General features: G+C 44.2%; 1 pseudogene; it reads right to left on the bottom strand.

Moving 5' to 3' along the window:
• Nucleotides 1–11,939: 11,939 nt before the first annotated feature.
• On the bottom strand, nucleotides 11,940–19,545 carry LOC141258469 (serine/threonine-protein kinase SBK1-like; annotated as a pseudogene).
• Between the last annotated feature and the right edge of the window lie 1,049 nt (nucleotides 19,546–20,594).

The following is a 20,594-nucleotide window of genomic DNA, read 5'->3' as shown; positions in this document are numbered from 1 at the left end:
TTAGTCCACTTAAAAAGGCGTTAAGTGCCCTACGCAAAGCAGAAGTCCAAACATTTCCTCCTGCCTGCTACCAAGCACACACCAACCCATTTTGCCCGCTGTTTTTGGGATGACAGCCTGCCTTCTGTCCACATTAGTCCACTTAAAAAGGTGTTTAGGGCCCAACGCAAGGCAGTAGTTCAAACATTTTCTACTGCCTGCTACAAAGTATGCACCAGGCCATTTCCCCCCGCTGTTTTTGAGGTGACAGCCTGCCTTCTGTCCACATTAATCCACTTAAAAAGGTGTTTAGGGCCCAACGCTAGGCAGTAGATCAAACATTTTCTACTGCCTGCTACCAAGCACGCACCACGCCATTTTACCCACTATTTTGGCTGTGACAGCTAGCTTGGCTTTTTCCATCAACATCTAAAAATCTGTCAACAAAACCCAAAATGTAAAAAAAAGCCTGTTCTTAAGAGACGTGGAGGTGGTTTTGTCAGTGGAGTGCAAGAAGGCACTCAGTCTGTGTCAGGTCAGAAGCTTGATGCATCCACTATTTTCCTGGAAAAATTTCCCAGTCTGGAAAATAAACGTGTGTGGAAGCCAGAGGAGCGAGAGCAGATTCTGTCTTGGATAGCAGACAAGGCCTTTACGCATTTGCCAATCAGCAACAAATCTTCCATGACATACAGTCTACACAGAAGTCTGGCCCATTGAATCCTGAAGCTGGTTCTCCTTCCTCCCGCCATTATCAGTCACAGGACACATATGACCCCAAGCTTGGCCACTCCAAGGACCTGTTTGGTACATATCCTTTGGTTGGCTCTGGCCTATCAATGTGCAGCACTGAAGAGGGACAAGAGGAGTTGGTGTGCATTGATGCTGAAGTATTTGAGGACCTACGGCCAGAAGAAAGCCACTTGGAGGTACATCATTTACTGTCTCCAGAGGTGAAGGCTGATGATGATGAGACACAGTTAGCATCAGGTCAGCCTACAATGTCAACTGGGAAGGAGGATGAGATGGAAGACAATGTGGTCTATGATGAGTCCACTGATCCGACCTGGACCATTGGCATTTATAGCCATGACAGCAACACAGAGGAAGATGGATATGTCGTGGTTTGCCCAGAGTGAGAACTAGGTCAGCTGTTCCCAAGAACATACCCGCTGTGTGCCAAGTCAGGGCAAGGGGGCGTTCAGCTGCTGTGTGGAATTTTTTTCTTAAAGTCCTTCAGAGAAAAACATTGTAGTGTGTTGCAACTGCCATACCAAGTTGAGCAGAGGCCAGGGCAAAGGCAACCTGAGCAACAACAGTATGCAAAACTACATGGCAGCCAAGCACCCCAGTAGGTGGGTGGAACACCAGGATACAAAATCTGCATCTGCGGGTTAAACCAATGACATGTCACCTGGGCTTTGTCCTTTGGAATCTATTGTTCAGGAAGCAGGTGCTCATACCTCCTGCCCACAAGCTGTGGTTGCTCACACACAACAATCATTGACCACATCCACTTCTTTGTCCCAGCAAAGCTTCCAATTGTCCATGCCTGAGAGCTTGGAAAGAAAGCATAAATACTCAGCCATGAACCCACAGGCACAAATACTAAACTTGCACATTGCCAAATTGTTAGCTGTGGCAATGTTGCAGTTTAGGCTTGTTGGAACATAGTCTTTACGTGATCTCTTGGCTGTGGCTGCCCCACGATGCAATGTTTCCAGCCGCCACTATTTTGCCCAGTGTGCCGTTTCTGCCTTACTCAAGCACGTATTAAACAAGCTGAACCATGCTCTCACCAATGCCTTAACCGGGAAGGTCCACCTAACAGACATCTGGACAAGTTGTTGTGGACAGGAATGATACAATTCTGTCACGACACACTGGGTGGACCTGGAGGAGGGTGGGACAAAGGCGCAAACTGGAACATCACACATCCTACCCACGCCAAGAATAGCGGGCCCAACTTCTGTCAGGGTTTCTGCCTCTTCATATTCCACTTTCTCTCTCCCCTCCTCCTGATCCTTATCCTCTGCTTAATTACCCTCCCCATCACTGCTAAGCTGGGACCTGTGCAGCAGCGCATCGGAAAAGCAGCAACACCCTCTGCTGAAGCTTATCTGTTTAGGTCACAAAGCACACACTGCATCAGAGCTGTGGCAAGCTTTAAAAGAACAGACTGATCAGTGGCTGTCCCCGCTGCACCTCCAACCCGATCTGGTCGTCTGCGATAATGGCCGTAACCTGGTGACGGCTTTAATGGTTGGCAAGCTGGTACATGTGCCATGCATTGCTCATGTGCTGAACCTAGTTTTTAAAAAAATTCTGAAAACTTACCATGACTTGCCGTACCTACTTGAAAAGGTGTGCCATATTAGAGCCCATTTCCGCCATTCCTCTACTGCTTTTGCGATTGAATTTGCCAAGTCTTAGGCTTATTTGCGACCTGCCCGCACGGTGGAACTCAACCTATCATATGTTGGCGAGGATTAGTGAACAGCAGAGGGGAGTAGCTGAATATCAGCTTCAACATTCCCGTCAGACTGAGAATCAGCCACCACACATAACAAATGTTGAGTGGGTTTGGATCGCTGCCATTTGTAAGGTAGAGAACTTTGAGTACTGCACCAACCTCGTGAGCCGTGATCAGGCTATTATCAGAGTAACCATCCCGCTGATGTGTCTCTTGAAACAATCACTGCATAATCTCAAAGAGGAAGCTTTGAGCGTCCAGCATGTTGGTATGGAGCTAGATTTCTCAATGAGTAATACTACCCAGCCGAGCCAATATTCTGAGGCAACATTGGGTGATGAGGAGGAAGATGAGGAGGATGAAGAGGGAGAGGAATTGTTTTTCTGTGCTACCAAGGGGACTCGTAATTCTACAGAGGGGACACCTAACCCATGTGTAACATACCTGGCGGCGTCCTTGCATGGTGGTCCATCTCCCACTGTGCAAGAGCGCGCACTTGATCTCCAGTCCAGAATGTCTCTCTGGCTTCCCTCCATGCTGTCTGTTTGTGTCTGTGTCTGCTGCTTAAGGGCGGCGCCCGATCACTTCCTGCTTTTTGTACCTCCTGTGGGTCACACCCCTTGTGCGTCCTCAGCCTATTGCTGTCTGTCACCTGGAATATAGCTCAGCTGCTCCCATCTATTCCTGCCTGAGCATAGTGTTTCATTCAGTGTGTGCTTGCACTCTGAAGGTGCCAGGTCCCGTTCTGTGTTCTCTTGTCTGCCTATCCTGGAGGCTGTATTTCCAGGCCTGTCTGAACACGCTCCTAGCCTGTTCCTCCTGCCTTCTAGGGGCCGATTACCTAGACCCGTTCCTGTATCTTGTCTGACCTGTCTGAACACGCTCCTAGCCTGTTCCTCCCGCCTTCCAGGGGCCGATTACCTAGACCCGGTCCTGTATCTTGTCTGTCCTGTCTGAACACGCTCCTTGCCTTTTCGTCCTGCCTCTCTGGGGGCCGTATTCCCAGACCCGCTCCTGTATTCCGCTGCAGTGTCGGTCTCCTCCGTACACTCAGTTCCAGTCTGAACTCTCTCCTATCCTTTACCTGTTTTGCCTCTATGTCCGTTCCCTTCCTTTTTCTGCAGAGTCTGAACTCGTACCTAACTCCTGCTTGTTGTCTCTGTACTCCCGTTTGTGAGTTTGTGGTCCACTCGCTACTTCTCTGCTAGTACCCTGTGGGTGTCTGGCTCTGCCTTTCCCTTCCTGTCTGTTCCGTGTGAACAGAGCCCTGTCCCCCCTACTCAGCCTAGCCTGCTCTGACTCCTTTGCTCACCGCTCTGGCGGTTCTAGCCTGCTCTGACTCGTTTGCTCACCGCTCCGGCGGTTCTAGTCTGCTCTGACTCCTTTGCTTACCGCTCCGGCGGTTCTAGCCTGCTCTGACTCCTTGCTCACTGCTCCGCAGCCTTGCTCCGCTCTGACCCTTTTGCTCACTGCTCCGGCAGCCTTGCTCCGCTCTGACCCTTTTGCTCACTGCTCCGGCAGTCCTGTCCTGCCCTGCTTCTGCCCGCTGCTCCGGCAGTCCTGTCCTGCCCTGCTTCTGCCCGCTGCTCCGGCAGTCCTGTCCTGCCCTGCTTGTGCTCGCTGCTCCTGCAGCCCCGTCCTGCTCTGTTCTTGCCCACCGCTTCGGGCGTTCCCTCTCTGCTGTGGTTGTCTACCGCATCTGCGGTTCTGTGACCCAGTCTGTACTGGGTCTTAACCTTTCTGTGCTCCAGCCCGTCCTTTCGGCCAGTACATCCCTGCCTGCATACTCGCCTGTATCCACCCATCTGCATACCTGCCATGTTTGCTTACATCCACCAGTCTGTGCCAGCCTAACCTGCCTGTTCCTGAGTCCCAGTGTGTACTGGGTCCTATCCCGCCTGTGTTCCTACCTGCTAGTGCCTCCCTGTCTGCACTCTAGCTGCGCTTGCCTTTACCCGCCTGCCTGCATACCAGTCGTGCCTGCCTATACCCTCCAGTCTGTGCGCCAGCCTAACCAGCCTGTTCCAGTAATCCCTGTGTGGGTCAACCCCCGTGTCCGGAGTTTGACCTGGAGTAGCACCTGGTCCCTCTGCCCGGTTTCTCCCTGGTGCACTGGCGTCGTATGCCGTCGTGCCATCTTGGTCGGATCGGCCAGATACTTAGTCACGCCCCTCCAGGCACTCTCCGGTTCATGGTCCAGTGGAACCACAACACCCGCACACGCCAGTCAGTCCGGGCGTGTGCATAACAGCATGCTCAGGCCATGGTTCCCGTTGAGCCCCATAGCCTTCGCTCTCTGAGAAGTTTTCCAGCGAATACATGCATTAAAAATAAATAAATAAAATTTATTTTTTATTTTTCTCAGCTGAGTTCCAGGCGAATTACGCACCCGTCCAGATGGATCTATCTGCTCTCGTTTCTGCGGATCCGCCACGTTACTATGGGGATCCAAGACAAAGTCGTGCATTTGTGGAGCAATGCATGCTACACTTCAAGTTCTACCCTCTATGTTTTCCCACCGATCGGGTTAAGGTGGCATTCATTATGTCTTACCTGGCGGGTGATGCCTTGGAATGGATCAACCCCCTATATGAAACACAGGATCCGATCCTCCTGGACCTAATGGCCTTCCTGGTGGCCTTTCTAATGGTCTTCGATGATCCTAACCCGGAGGCTCCTGCTGAAGCTTCACCTCCCAATATCCCGGAGCAGCCCCGATGGGTAATGTGTGTGGGTAGCGCAATAGTCCTCCAGCCCAATGAGACTACTGTCCACCCAGAATCTTCACAGGGTGACTACGCTTTCCGGAATACATCTCCCAACCTCAAGAGGCAGTCCAGACGTGCTAGACGTAGAGGCAAGCCGTCACGCCAGGGTCTGTCCTCCCTGAGACCTCCTGACCCCAACCTTGAAGTCCCTACTGAAGCTTCATCTCCCTGTATCCCGGAGAAGCCCCAACGGGTAATGTGCGTGGGTAGTGCTCCGGTTCTCCTGCCAGAAGAGACTTCTGCCCATCCAGACTCCACACAGGAGAACTTCCTGCACCCGGCATCAGATGCTTCACCCACTTTAACCGGTGTGCATGTCCAAGGATGCTCCAAAGCTGTGGTTACCTCTGAGTCTGTGCACCTCTACTACCTGGCGGAGGACCCCCTGTTGCCTCCTGAATCCTCCGGGATACCACTCGATGACAAATGGAGAGAGACTTCTCTACACTCGGTACTCGATACTTTGTCCGCTTCGTCCTGTGAGCCTGACAATCGGTACCCCAAAGTGGTAGTTACCCCCGAGTCTCTACACCCCTCCGACCAGGCGGAGGACCTCCAGTTGTCTCCAGAACCCTTCGGGGTGCTACCTGGTAGCGAAAGGACAGAGACTCTCCTATACTCTGTACCTGATACCTCGCTCGCTTCGTCCAGTGAGTCCAACCTAGTGTACTCCGAAGCAGAGGTTACTCCCGAGTCTCTACACCCCTCCGACCCGGCGGAGGACCTCCAGTTGTTTCCTGAATCCTCCGGGGTACCACCAGATAACAAAGAGACAGTGACTTTTCCTCATTATGTACCTGATAACCCGTCTATTTCTTCCTGTGAGCTTGACAAGATGTACCTCGAAGCAGAGATTACCCCCAAGTCTCTGTCCCCCTCCAACCCGGTGAAGGACTTCCAGTTGTCTCCTGAACCCTCTGGGGTGCCACCTGAAAATATGTGGAGAGAGACTTCCTTGTGTGCTGTTCCTGGTACTCCACCCGTTTCGTCTGTTGCTGAGGATGGCTGGATAGGAGGTAGCATCCTAGCTAACCAGATGAGATCAGTTTTTTCTGTGGACAGTGGAAGTGATCTCCTTGAAGTGAACGACTGGTCCTCGAATTCCCTGCGGAAGATTCTGGCAGGCCTGAAGAAGAGGGGGCGTAAGGGGGGGGGTACTGTAACATACCTGGCGGCGTCCTTGCATGGTGGTCCATCTCCCACTGTGCAAGAGCGCGCACTTGATCTCCAGTCCAGAATGTTTCTCTGGCTTCCCTCCATGCTGTCTGTTTGTGTCTGTGTCTGCTGCTTAAGGGCGGCGCCCGATCACTTCCTGCTTTTTGTACCTGCTGTGGGTCACACCCCTTGTGCGTCCTCAGCCTATTGCTGTCTGTCACCTGGTATATAGCTCAGCTGCTCCCATCTATTCCTGCCTGAGCATAGTGTTTCATTCAGTGTGTGCTTGCACTCTGAAGGTGCCAGGTCCCGTTCTGTGTTCTCTTGTCTGCCTATCCTGGAGGCTGTATTTCCAGGCCTGTCTGAACACGCTCCTAGCCTGTTCCTCCTGCCTTCTAGGGGCTGATTACCTAGACCCGTTCCTGTATCTTGTCTGACCTGTCTGAACACGCTCCTAGCCTGTTCCTCCCGCCTTCTAGGGGCCGATTACCTAGACCCGCTCCTGTATCTTGTCTGTCCTGTCTGAACACGCTCCTTGCCTTTTCGTCCTGCCTCTCTGGGGGCCGTATTCCCAGACCCGCTCCTGTATTCCGCTGCAGTGTCGGTCTCCTCCGTACACTCAGTTCCAGTCTGAACTCTCTCCTATCCTTTACCTGTTTTGCCTCTATGTCCGTTCCCTTCCTTTTTCTGCAGAGTCTGAACTCGTACCTAACTCCTGCTTGTTGTCTCTGTACTCCCGTTTGTGAGTTTGTGGTCCACTCGCTACTTCTCTGCTAGTACCCTGTGGGTGTCTGGCTCTGCCTTTCCCTTCCTGTCTGTTCCGTGTGAACAGAGCCCTGTCCCCCCTACTCAGCCTAGCCTGCTCTGACTCCTTTGCTCACCGCTCTGGCGGATCTAGCCTGCTCTGACTCCTTTGCTCACCGCTCCGGCGGTTCTAGCCTGCTCTGACTCGTTTGCTCACCGCTCCGGCGGTTCTAGTCTGCTCTGACTCCTTTGCTTACCGCTCCGGCGGTTCTAGCCTGCTCTGACTTCTTGCTCACTGCTCCGCAGCCTTGCTCCGCTCTGACCATTTTGCTCACTGCTCCGGCAGCCTTGCTCCGCTCTGACTCTTTTGCTCACTGCTCCGGCAGTCCTGTCCTGCCCTGCTTCTGCCCGCTGCTCCGGCAGTCCTGTCCTGCCCTGCTTCTGCCCGCTGCTCCGGCAGTCCTGTCCTGCCCTGCTTGTGCTTGCTGCTCCTGCAGCCCCGTCCTGCTCTGTTCTTGCCCACCGCTTCGGGCGTTCCCTCTCTGCTGTGGTTGTCTACCGTATCTGCGGTTCTGTGACCCAGTCTGTACTGGGTCTTAACCTTTCTGTGCTCCAGCCCGTCCTTTCGGCCAGTTCCTCCCTGCCTGCATACTCGCCTGTATCCACCCATCTGCATACCTGCCATGTTTGCTTACATCCACCAGTCTGTGCCAGCCTAACCTGCCTGTTCCTGAGTCCCAGTGTGTACTGGGTCCTATCCCGCCTGTGTTCCTACCTGCTAGTGCCTCCCTGTCTGCACTCTAGCTGCGCTTGCCTTTACCCGCCTGCCTGCATACCAGTCGTGCCTGCCTATACCCTCCAGTCTGTGCACCAGCCTAACCAGCCTGTTCCAGTAATCCCTCTGTGGGTCAACCCCCGTGTCCGGAGTTTGACCTGGAGTAGCACCTGGTCCCTCTGCCCGGTTTCTCCCTGGTGCACTGGCGTCGTATGCCGTCGTGCCATCTTGGTCGGATCGGCCAGATACTTAGTCACGCCCCTCCAGGCACTCTCCAGTTCATGGTCCAGTGGAACCACAACACCCGCACACGCCAGTCAGTCCGGGCGTGTGCATAACACCATGCTTCATGTCTGTCTAGTCTGGATGGGCTGGAGAGGAGGAGGTGGAGGAGGAGGCGAGTCATCGTGAGGAGAGGATGGGTACTGTTTCTACTGTTGGGGACACAGAATATTTGCCTTTTTGCAGCTTGGCCCACATGGCACAGTTCATGTGTAAGTGACTGTTGCAAGACCCTCGCCTGATACACATTTTATCCAACAACCTATACTGGTTGGCCACCTTTCTCGATCCACGCTACAAGGAGAAATTTCCTTCTCTCCTTTTGATGTCATCAAAAAGTTTTTCAATGGGATCATTCAAGAGGGTCGTTGTAGATCAGTTGCTGAAAATATCACCCTCAGACAATGCTAGTGGCAGAGGAACCGGCTCTATTCAACACCAAGAAATAATGGGGAGAGACACGAACACCAGCACCAACAGAAGTGGGGGGAAAATTGTGCACAAATTGGGCAATTTTCAATAAACCAGCACAACAGCAAGGGCTATCTGTGCCTGTAGCAATGCCAAGGAGAGATAAGTTGCAGAACATGGTCAAGGGGTACTTAAGTGACCATATGTGCGTCTTTTCTGACGCTTCAGTTCTCTTTAATTATTGGGTGACTAAGCTAAACACTTGGCCCGAAATCTCCTTATATGCCTTGGAGGTGCTGGCCTGCCTGGCTGCTAGTGTGGTGTCAGAGCGTGTTTTCAGTTACGCTGTGGCAATCTTCACTGATAGGCGCACATGCCTCTCAGCAGAAAATGCAGACAGACTTACTTTGATTAAATTCAACAAGGACTGGATATCGCCACAGTTTTTAATCCCTCCAGATGACAGCAAACCAACCTAAATTCACCAAAAATGCAGATTCATGTGACTGTTGTTAATGTCACCCCCTTCCCATAAAAACCCATTTTCTTCCTTCGTCAACCATGACTCAGCCCATAGGGCTAATTTTTACAAACCCTATGCACATTGTGCTGTGGACAAACTAGGACAGTATTCCTACTCCAGCCTAACTACTATTTGTGATTGGAGGCACTTGGGATGGTGGCTTCCTGCATCAACCATGACTCAGCCCATAGGGCTAATTTTTAAAAACCCTATGCACATTGTAAAGTGGTCCTACCAAACTAATATTTGTCATTGGAGGCCCTTGTCACAGGTTGTGCCACATTGTGACTCATGTAGGGGATACATATTCAATAGAAATGTACGGTCAGTCACCCTTTTTGTCGAAAAAACATGCCTGGCTTGTGCTACACTGTGACTAAGATAGGGGATACATATTCAATTGAAATTTACACTGACTGTTGATGACCCGATCGTAGATGATGTTTGTCAAGGGAGGCCCTTGTCATGGAATCTTTCTGCACCTATGACACAGCCCCCAGGAGTAATTTCTGGAAATACGTTGCACATTCTGCACTGGACCAAGTAGTACAATATCAAAAAGTCTTCTCTTCCTATATAATCTGGGGAATAAAATCTCTGAGCCATTTGAAGAAACTTCTCCAACCCAACCTGGAGGGGGGGACACTATATATCCTTTGTCCAATGACTTGCACACGTGATATATTTGAGCTAGTCATCCAGTTGACTAATGCAGCTTTATTTTTCCAGTTCACAGAGTTAAGCCACACCTGAGGATCGCAGGCCACACTCACTGCTACCTTCTAGTACTCCATGTCTCTTGGCCTTTTTCTCTGTTGTCTCTGCCCTTAAATGAGTTTAATAATAGAGTGAAGGCCCTACAATATGAATAAGTAAGGGCACTCTCAAATATACACAAGAGGTACCTCCAAAATTAGGAAAGGAGCACACTTCCAAATGTATGTTATACGGCCACACGAGGGCTCTCACAAAACTCCGCTTTCCTGCCTACTGCAGGCGCTCTGAACATTTGAATTTAGGGCTGCAGTATCACATGTTGGTGGAGGAAGAGGAGGAGAAGGAGGAGGAGTAGGAGGAGGGACAAGCCCAACACTACAATGGGCACATTGTAAACTGCTATGGAATATGTATTCCACTATCTGAGTATCAATGATGGAGGGACCGGACAAATGTCTAATTAACAGCTGTCCCTCTAAAACACATGTTACAGAGCCACCTGGGGCCTCTTAGGTCAAAGATGAACATACCTACTGGTACTTTCTAGCTGTGCTTGTAAAGTGCTGGGGAATAGCAAGCTAAAAATGATGTATGACAGAGGGACCTACAAAATGTATAAGTCAGGGACCTCCCAATTGTAAAAGGTGAAAAAAAGCCACAATAGTATGTGTCAACAAACGCTAAAAGGGATATTTTTTGGGGTTTCTCTGGTTTATTTAGCCTTATATACAAGTGATTACGCAGGAAAAACTGTTTCTTTACCTTTTTGGCCTGTTAAATGCAATTTAGGTTAGGTTTGGTAGTTGTTCTTATGTGTCTGTAAAAGTGGCATAATACTGCAACAAACTTATTCCCAGAAACCATATGTGAGTCCGAAATGCATGCAGGCAGCTTCCCATTCTGTTTCATCACTTTCCCATCCATTTCAGACTTTTCCTCAGGCCCCCAGACACTTTTTTTAGGGTTCAGCAGAAAATTATTCGCATTTCCCATTGACATACATTGTACTTGCTATTCGGAACGAATACGCAATAATTGCAAAGTACTCGTTACGAGTATAGCGATTATGAATATTACGATTCTCGCTCATCACTAGTTATTTTCCCATAATGTAGAGTTTAGTTGATGTGGTTGAAGTTGAATGTTGAACTTTATTGAGGTCTTTAAGATTGATATTGCATCAGGTAGGAGAAAATTCAAACTCTCGTCATATTGATAAAATTTGTCATATCGTATGCCAAATCCAATCCATCTTCCAGTCAAATATTTTTCCACTTTACAGCACAAAAAGTAAGCAATTCTGGCTCTGATACATTGGCCATCTTAATGTACCGGGGGCTTCAGGTGCGGTACTATAAAGTAACTAAACATATTCGGTTCCACCATCCCACACAAATCCACTGGGCGCTGTAAGTATGGAAGGGAAGACAGTAGAGAATGAAGATTAAATTCTAACTCTAGAAAATTCTTCAATATCTTGATTGATTATTTATAGAGACCATTTTGGGGAATAAAAGATAGTGTATAGAATGAGGGGGGGAAGGCAGATAGTGATTGATACAATTCTTCCCAACATGGAAAGTTTCATTTATTTTTCCACATTTACGCTTTTCTTCTACCTTTTTCTTTTTATTTTATTATTATTTTTTTACCAATGACCATATATTTAACCTAATAATGTCCTCAACACAGGGTGAAACATTGATCCCCAGATATTTTAAACTAAATTTCTCAGCCACAACTTGCCACTGTTAAAGGTTACTAAAGGTTTTTGCAATATTGCATATAATATGGGAAAAAAAAGCCAAGCTTGTAGGCCATTGTATATTAAAGGGGTTAGATATACAGTATTGTGGAAACATTTTAGGCAGGTGTGAAAAAAATTTGGCAAAGTAAGAGGTTTCCAAAAACAGAAGTTTTAATCATTTAATATTTATAAATTAATAAAATACAAACTGAATAAACAAAACAAATCTAAATTGCATCAATATTTGGTGACCGCCCTTTGACTTCATCAGTTCTTCTAGGTACTAATACCTGCACACAGTTAATGAAGGAAGGTTTTTCCAAATATCTTGAACTGACCATCTCTTCCTCGACTGCCAAGTTTGCTTAATACTCAAAGATCTTTATTTTCCAGGGAAAATTAAGGTAATTGAAGATAGAGAGAACTGACTGCCGAGAAAAGGGACATTGAGCAAAGAGATTGTCAAACATGTATATGGCTTCTCTCGACAACATCTGCCAACAAAAAGGGGGAGAAGTGAAGTCTGCACTTTGTCTCCAGTTGATGTAGACTTGATACATGGTGTCAGATTCTGTTGCTTCAATCCATGGGAAGAATCCAGTCAAAACAACAAAGAGAAGAACCCCAAAAGCCCAGATATCTATAGTAGGGCTCAAGATCAAATATTCTCCTCCTTTCAAGTCACACAGCTCTGGAGACATGTACGGTATTATATGTGACATGGACGACACATAGTTTCCCATAGGTTGGGTCAAACCAAAATCACTCAATTTGATTTGGTAGCAGTCTTTGTTCATGAGCAACACGTTGTCCGGCTTCAGGTCCCTGTGAACCAACCCTCTACCATGCATATAGTCCAGAGCTGAGGATATCTGTTTGGCACACCTCTTCACTGCGTCCTCAGGAATTCCAACCTGCAGAAAACAGATCAGTTTTATGAGATTTAGTTTTATTTGTGTAGTTCTTTATCCAAAGCAAAAATACTAAACATTGAAGATGTTGCTGTTGTTGGGACAGTGGATGGTATAGTGGATAAAACTGCTGCTGTGATGGTCATGTGGCTTCAAACACTGCATTGTTATGGAACCCGCCTCCACCTATGGAAATGTTTGATGTATTCCCAAAGACCCCCATATGTAATAGTTTGCTAACTGGCTACCATATACAGGGGTATCTAGCTTTTCCTCTGACTGTTGATGTGTATCTCCTGCCTCTGGTGTTTCAGAAATTAAATATTTGTACATTATAGCAGAACATATGAAGCCGGCCTTACTTACCTCACTTTGTATGATATGATGCAAGGTGCCTGCCATTGCCAACTCCTGAGTAAGTGCATAGTGGTCCATTGTGCCAATAAAAATGGGATATGTGGTAATAATATGAGGGTGGTCAGAGAGACTGATTGACAAAGACAGCTCCTTCAGAAAGGTTTTCAGAAGAGTTCTGTCCTTCTACAGGAGTTTCACAGCCACTGGTTCTCCTATAAAAAGAAACAAAACAAAAGAAAGTTTATAAAAACCTCCAAGATCTCACATAGAAACTTTATATTCAAACACATAATTATCACCACTGGCATGGGATGTGTGCTGGTGGATATCAGTCCCTAATCCTCAATCTCATATCTATGAGGAGGCCTGACTTTGCTAAATTTGGGGGCAGCTTGGATTTAAAACAGTTAGAAACCAAATTTATTCATTTATTTTACTAACTGATATTACCATAGTAAAATTGTTAGTGGCTTTGCAGCCATTTATCTCCAATGAGAAAAAAGTTATTTGAGATTGAACTTTAACTGCTTCATTCTTTTGTCTCCTGTTATCTTCTGTCAGACAGATAATCAATGCTTTTTACAAAGACAGAGAACACTGAGTTAGAGGTATCATAAAATCTATAGTTTACTTAATGCTATTAAAAATATTGCATATTCAATTACATACATGTAACAAATGGGAAGTGATACAATTTAGAAACCCAGTAAAAAGGCTGAAGATAAGGACCACTGAGCACCTATAAGCAAAGGTATTGTATCCACCCAAAAGTAAGAAAGGGTCCAGGCTGAAGGTCTGCTGGAGCACCGTATAATGGGTATATGCGATATTTTTAATAGTATTAAATAAACTATTTGTTTTATGATATCACTAACTCAGTGTTCTCAGCTTTTGGAAATGCTTATATTGAGTTTTTTGGTCATGATATAGGGCACAAGCCCTTTGATGTAAAACTAGGGATGATATTCTGGAACCCCTATTATTAAGATAATCAATGGTGCAACTTATAGATATTTTTAGAAGCACATTTTTATGACCTAACAGAGTAAAGTTGGCCAAACACATGGATATTTGTCTGCAGACCATTGGCAGATCCAGCTGAATACGGTGAAAGTCAAGATAAACAGCTATTGACCCAAAGCTTATTTGAACAAAACTTCTTTTTCCCAACCTTCATTTTCATATGATCCTTTGATAACCCAACATGTCTGGAAAGAGTTAAGCGCCCCTCATACACATAAGATAGTGATCAAGACCCACCAAATTTGGCAGGTTTGGAAGACTTTACACCTATGTGTATGAGTTGATGTTACTAAAATAATCTGGATTTTCCAATGGCTTACAGATAAATATCTCATCTCTATGGCCGATTAAAATCATTTTCACATTTTGTTACATAATTTACCACTTTTATTTAATCAATTCAGGTAAATGACCATCTTTGTTTTTGCCTTGTTCACATACCTGTCAATTTGTTCTGTGCCAGTAGAACTTTTCCATATGATCCTTGGCCCAGTTTCTTGATTACGTTGTAGCATTCCGAAATCTCCTGAATCCAAAAGATCTGGGAGGCGGCCATTGCTGCTTGGAAGTTGTTGATTCTTGAGCTAAACAACAAACTGTGTATGATTCTAGAAGAAAATGTAAGGAATATGATTAATGAAACATCTTGTAGTGATCATATTCATGGGTTCTGTGGGCATTTATCATAATTAAGCTCAATCATAATTTAGAAACCCATCATAAACAAATATGTGCCAGTCCGATATAGGATGGCTGACAACCCTTGTAAAAGGTATCTTGGTGGGCATATTGGTTGTAATCAACCTTTCCATGAAGACATTGTAATCAGATAGACAAAATTATGATAATTCTAAACGGTTCTACAATAATACAGAAGTGTTTGTATCTAGAGATTATTTTTATATTTTTTGTCATTAAAACACACATGAAAATTAGACTCTATGCCTGGTGAAATGTAACTAAAAAGAAAAATGATTGCTTAATGGTCATATGGCAAGATGACCCAAACAAATAATAAATAACCCCAGTGGATATACTATTAAAGAGTAGTCTTACTTGGGTTGGGATTCTGGTGATGTTGATGATTAGCTGGGTTCTGCTCCAAAAAATGTTGAGTGTCGCTTTCTTATGGCTTGGTCTGAGAGGTCCTATCTTCACAAAGATGTTCTCAGGAATAATTCAACAAGACCCATGAAGTTCTAAGCTTTATAGGGAAGTAGCTACCTGACATTGAGGTCAATCCTTCTCCTTAGCCAATTGGATGTCAAAAACCTCCTTTGAATTACAGATTAAAGTGACTCCTAGATGTTGGACGTTCATGAAAACCTAATTGTTATTTATTAGACTATGTGGTGCCACAATGGTATCCGGGAGGCGCCCACCTTAGTATTGTTAGTATTTGTAGTAATTTGCTAATGTAATCAGTTCTGAATTGATTCTACCCCCTATGGTCACATCTCACCTTCCCGACGTCCTGCTGCTTTCACCAAAAGAGAAACTGGACCCATGTTTTAATATAAATATACATTTGTCATGCACGGTTCTTTTATCCAGTGTTTATGGCCAGAAACTGATTTAACATAACTTGTAGAATAGTCTTGTCCCCACTGACATTATAATTAGATGGAAATAACAGAATTGTCTATTTGTTCTATAGTAAAGCTGTTAATATAACTAAGGGTAAAGGCCCCATACACATTAGATGAAAATGGTGCAATAAACCATTGTTCAGTGATTGGCTGATATATTCTGTGAGGTGTTTGGGGTACATTTTTTTTCTGGCATTAGATCTGATCATCTGCCGAGAAAATCCAACTCGCGGGACCAGTGTTTTGGAGGATTAAAAATGTTCATTCTTTTCCACCACACAGATTACGGTCACTCATTATCGTTGAGATTAAACATTACATTCTGGATATATCTGAATCAGAGTTACTGAAGTTCTCACGTACCTCGTAATTGACAGATTTTTAAGAATTTTTTGCTCCTAATTTGAAAAAATCTACAGTAAAGTTATCAAATCAAATCTGCACTGAATTGTTTAACTATGAAGGAGGCAAAGAAATAATTCACTTTAAATAAAATATTTATTTCAGATTTGATTTGAGATTATTTCTTCCTCTTTTATACTAATTAATATCTGTCAGAATTTATCTAAAAATCCAAACTCCATGCCAGATTTCACGTTGAATATTTAGGGAGCATCAGGGTGAGATTTGTAAAATGTCAGCACCTTGTCTGCTACAATAATACATTACCTGCGCAAACTCAAACTATTTCCAGGAAATTCTATTTTGTATTTTCTGATTTTAATCTCAATAAAAAAAATGCATGTTTTTCACTGAAGCGCTCAATCTGATTTTAACAAGTTTTTTTTCTTTTGCAAATAAACCTTCCAAACACTTAGACAGAGCTTCTATGGTGTTCATGTGCTATCCATCTCTTTAATTTTTTTTAAGAACCCTTACTCTTGAATAAGTGAGTTTTTATCTGCAACACAAATCAAAAATGGAGATGTCCCAAATTAGTTTTTTGTGCAGTTTTTACACAAAAAATGGTATGTGAAGAGCACCATAGCCTTTAATGGGTACTTGGGCATCAATCCCATGTCTGATTTTCATGGATAGATCAAATGTGAGCTGGACCAGCAGTCTTCTCTTCTGACCACCTGACTAAGCTTCATCTTACATGAATCTGCTCTTGAGGAAAAAGAGTCTGGCCAATATTAATATGGTCATTATCATGGAGTTATTGCCTTATTAATAACTAATTTCTCGCATCAATCTCAGATTGTTTGGCTGATCTTTATCTAATGTGTGTGGGGGCATCACAGTATTTGACCTTGTCTCTATTACAGATGTGCTAACAATTAGGAGCAGTCTCTTACCAATTATCTCCATACCAGAGGACTTTCCCACAGAACAGATCACCTGTGGAGACCACCATACATCTACAGCTCCTAGAATTATATGTGGATGTTCTCAGAGGGGCTTCACTTGTAGCCATTAGCATCACATTAGCCCATCGTTGCCGCTCCTATGTGGTCAATGGTTTTTGTGCAGCTCATTAGTTCAATCATGTGTTTCCCATAGCCTCAGGTGTCTCCTTCTCCCTGGAAGCCAAGTGTTCATTCTGTACATTTATATCATTAATTGTTTTTTACTTTTTTTTTGTTAAATAAAAATTAATAGAAATAAATTACAATTTAATAAAATAAGCAACTTGTCCTAGAGACGTTGGTGGAAAATGGGTGATATCAACGGGATAGTTAAAAAACCAAGGTAATGGTAATAATGATTAGGATGGTACAGTAGTGAATAAAAACAAACAATTTTATTGGTTCAGTTAAAACAATTATTAGAGATAAAAGATGGTGTGCGGATAAGATCAGGGGATTTAAAAGATGAAAATCATTGTAGGCAGGGAGTAAATGATTTCCTTGTAGCTTTTGATTTAGTATATAGAATGGTTCTCAGTTTTCCAATGGGTATAACATGACTTAGAATGTGGTCATCCCCTGGAAGAGAAAAAGGAGAGAAAAAAAATAAAAGATAAGAACCTCAGATGCACTAGTGATTGCCTGTGGAACTGTGGATGGAAAAACAGTTACCTTCCTAGGGACGGGGGAGGGGTGTTATGGAGGGAGGATCCAGGTAGGAAACCTTCTCTGTGGACTGAAGGAAAAATAGACAGGTAAGGTAAAAAGTGGTTAAGACAATAGAGAAAATGTTAGGATATGGATATAAACCTGTAAGTTACTTCTGAGTGGGAGTCAACGCAGCCATTGTGGGTGGTACGTAGATGGGCTCTTGGAGGCTGAGAATAAGATGGCACAGTGTGACAGATCTGTGGAGATCTCAGCAGTAAGTTCTCCATTATGATATTACATAACTCACTACTTACAGAAATTAAAGAAATCTAAATTTGAAATACAACCGACAAGATGACGCTGGATAAGAATTTGTCCACGGTATTAATTAAATTTACAAATACTTTAAACGCGCTTAAATTTTAACTCAGCAGACTTTACCCACAATGATCTAAAAATTATTTCAGAGAAAACTACTTTAACACTGAGGAAACAACCTCCTGACATCCAGCAAACTTCTCTTCATCAGGAAGGGCAAATCTAATGTCCCCATTTTCCCAATATTCTTTCCTCCAAGATGTATCATGAAGACCTCTGGGTCCAGGAACCTATCGCTCATCATGAAGCTTTGGTCAGACTATCCCATCATTGACCTCTGAGCCAGCAGACCCTTACTCCATTGTCAGATTTTTTTGTTTCATAAATTTGTGAACAAAAGATGTCTGAGATTTCCAAATCATCGCATTCTTGTTACACCTCGTCCCAACTGTTTTGGAATTGGGGTTGCACATCATTTACATTTCTTACCCCACATACGGGACAACTTATTTAGATTAAAACTTGTTTTACGTGTGGTGAGAAAGAGGCCGACAACACACACGTGCTGTGGAGCTGTCCGCGGGTCCGGAGTTATTGGGAACAAATGTTTGTGATGATAGAAAATACGGTATATATACTGTAATATAAGATGGAGACAGAAGTGACGTTACTCTAATATGGCAGAAAATAATTATAAGTTTCTCTTTTAAAAATCAATTTTTGGCATTATTACTAAGGGTCTGTGCACATGACCAGGATTAGCTCAGTGTTTGCTCAGGCTTTCACGCAGGTGAAATCTGCAATGAAGTCTGCACCTGAGGTCACTGTCAGGTCACCTGAGTTTTTCCTTGCGTTTTTGTTTTTTGATGCGTTTTTTGCATAGTTGTTTTTAATTTGTTTTTTATGCATTCGCTTTTTGTATGTTCATTTTAAATGAAGCCAGCTAAAAGTTGGTTTCTGGAAAGGAAAAATAACAATAATAATAATTTCCTATTTGCAGACATCTTGCTTCAATGGCTTCCAGGATACTGGCAATACAACCAAAGAGCATTCTAATCTGCCTGCTAATTCTCATTCTAAGAATTATTATGCTATAAGAAGTAAGTAATTCTATTAGTTTGAACATATAATATATATATATATATATATATATATATATATACATATACATATATATATATATATATATATATATATATATATATATATATATATATTATCTATATAAGTAATCAAATATTATATTTTTAACCAGTTACAAGCACCTTGCAGTTGTCAATTCTGGGTTCACCTCTTACTTGAGGAGCGTATTGAAAAGGGACACTTTAGTAATCTGTTCCCTGAATTGCTCAGGTTTGTTTTTTTTTTACCTTTCTTTGAACACAATGTGACTTTTTTCATTTTAATTAATTTTTCTTTTGCAGATATCCTGATAATTTTGTATCATTTTGCCGGCTTCCCATCAATGCCTTTGACAATTTGGTAGGAAATCCTTCGGCCACATTTGACCTTTAAAGATACCATCATGAGGGAGGCGATATCTGCTGAGGAAAGGCTGCCTTCCCCCTGATGACAAACCTGCTGCGGCCATACCCATGAAGGGAACTGAATGCCAAGAAGAGGATTTTTAACTTTTGGCTGAGCCGGGCATGAAGAGTTGTGGAGAATAACTTTGGAATCTTCAGTCAGTGGAGGATATTGAACATGGCCATCCAGTTGGATATTGTGACAGTTGATTCTGATGTCAAAGCTTGCTGTGTTCTTCACAATCATGTTAGGGACTACAGTCCTGAAGTAGATGTGGAGACACTGTACTCAGCTTTTGATACAGTAATCAACTGAGGTCCTGGACGTCCCAACAATACAGGTGTGTGTGTTTGAGGAAAACCTTTACTGATTATTTCATGAGTTCTGAAGGTGCCGTGCCCTGGCAATACTCCTATGTTGGTGGTGCGCATCCTGTACAGCAAACATCCCCAGAGAGAAGACATGAAGCACATGATGGATAATGGTTCAGGACTGGAATGTCCAAGGATAATATTTATTGATTATAAGCTAATTCTGAGGTTTACAGTGGCGCTGGTTGGAGGTCTATAATCCTGCTTCAAATTGGAACAGTGACCACTAGGTGTCCTAACGATATCTAAGGCATCGGTTTTTAGTAAACTATTAATAATATATATATAAATATATACCAAAAGCATAACTGGATTTTTTCTCGGTAATGCTGAAAATTAATGTTAATATGCAGTTTGAGTGTACAGCGGGCCGGGGAGAGAGGCAGGGGATGGATCTCTGCAGAAATAATGAAGATCTCCATTTTTTTTCTCGTTCCCGCATTTACAGTGGGGAGGTGCAATCTGTCAGCCTATCAGCAGTGCACACACGGAGCGAAGTGCTTTTTTTCACACAAGCAAGGGCATGTGTCATTGGCAGTGTATTTCACATGTCCTTGCCCTATAAGACCCAGCCATTTTCCCCGTTGCCACCATTTTCTCACTGCTGCAGCGGCGTGTTAGACGGCACCGCTGTTGCTGTGTGCGCTATACTTTCAGTGTTAATTTCAAGCCAATTTTCGCACAAATCTACAGATAGCTTGGGAGTAGGGAATAGTTATGATTGCAGTCCTCTTGAGGACTAGGTTACATCATTTCCTAAGACTTTTATCAGGCAGGTCTGTGCTCTTAAATAGATAGGTTGGGAGTAAAGACTAATTGTAATTGCAGTCCTTTTGAGGGCTAGGTTACATCAGTTCCTATCAATTTTATCAGGCAGGTCTGTGCTCTTAAATAGATAGGTTGGGAGTAAAGACTAATTGTAAT

Source organism: Phyllobates terribilis, unplaced genomic scaffold (genome assembly GCF_046119375.1).
Source record: "Phyllobates terribilis strain yellow unplaced genomic scaffold, ASM4611937v1 Scaffold_3__8_contigs__length_932513732, whole genome shotgun sequence".
NCBI lineage: Eukaryota > Metazoa > Chordata > Amphibia > Anura > Dendrobatidae > Phyllobates > Phyllobates terribilis.
Note: the sequence above shows the minus strand (reverse complement) of the source record. Positions and strands in the feature narration are given on the sequence as shown.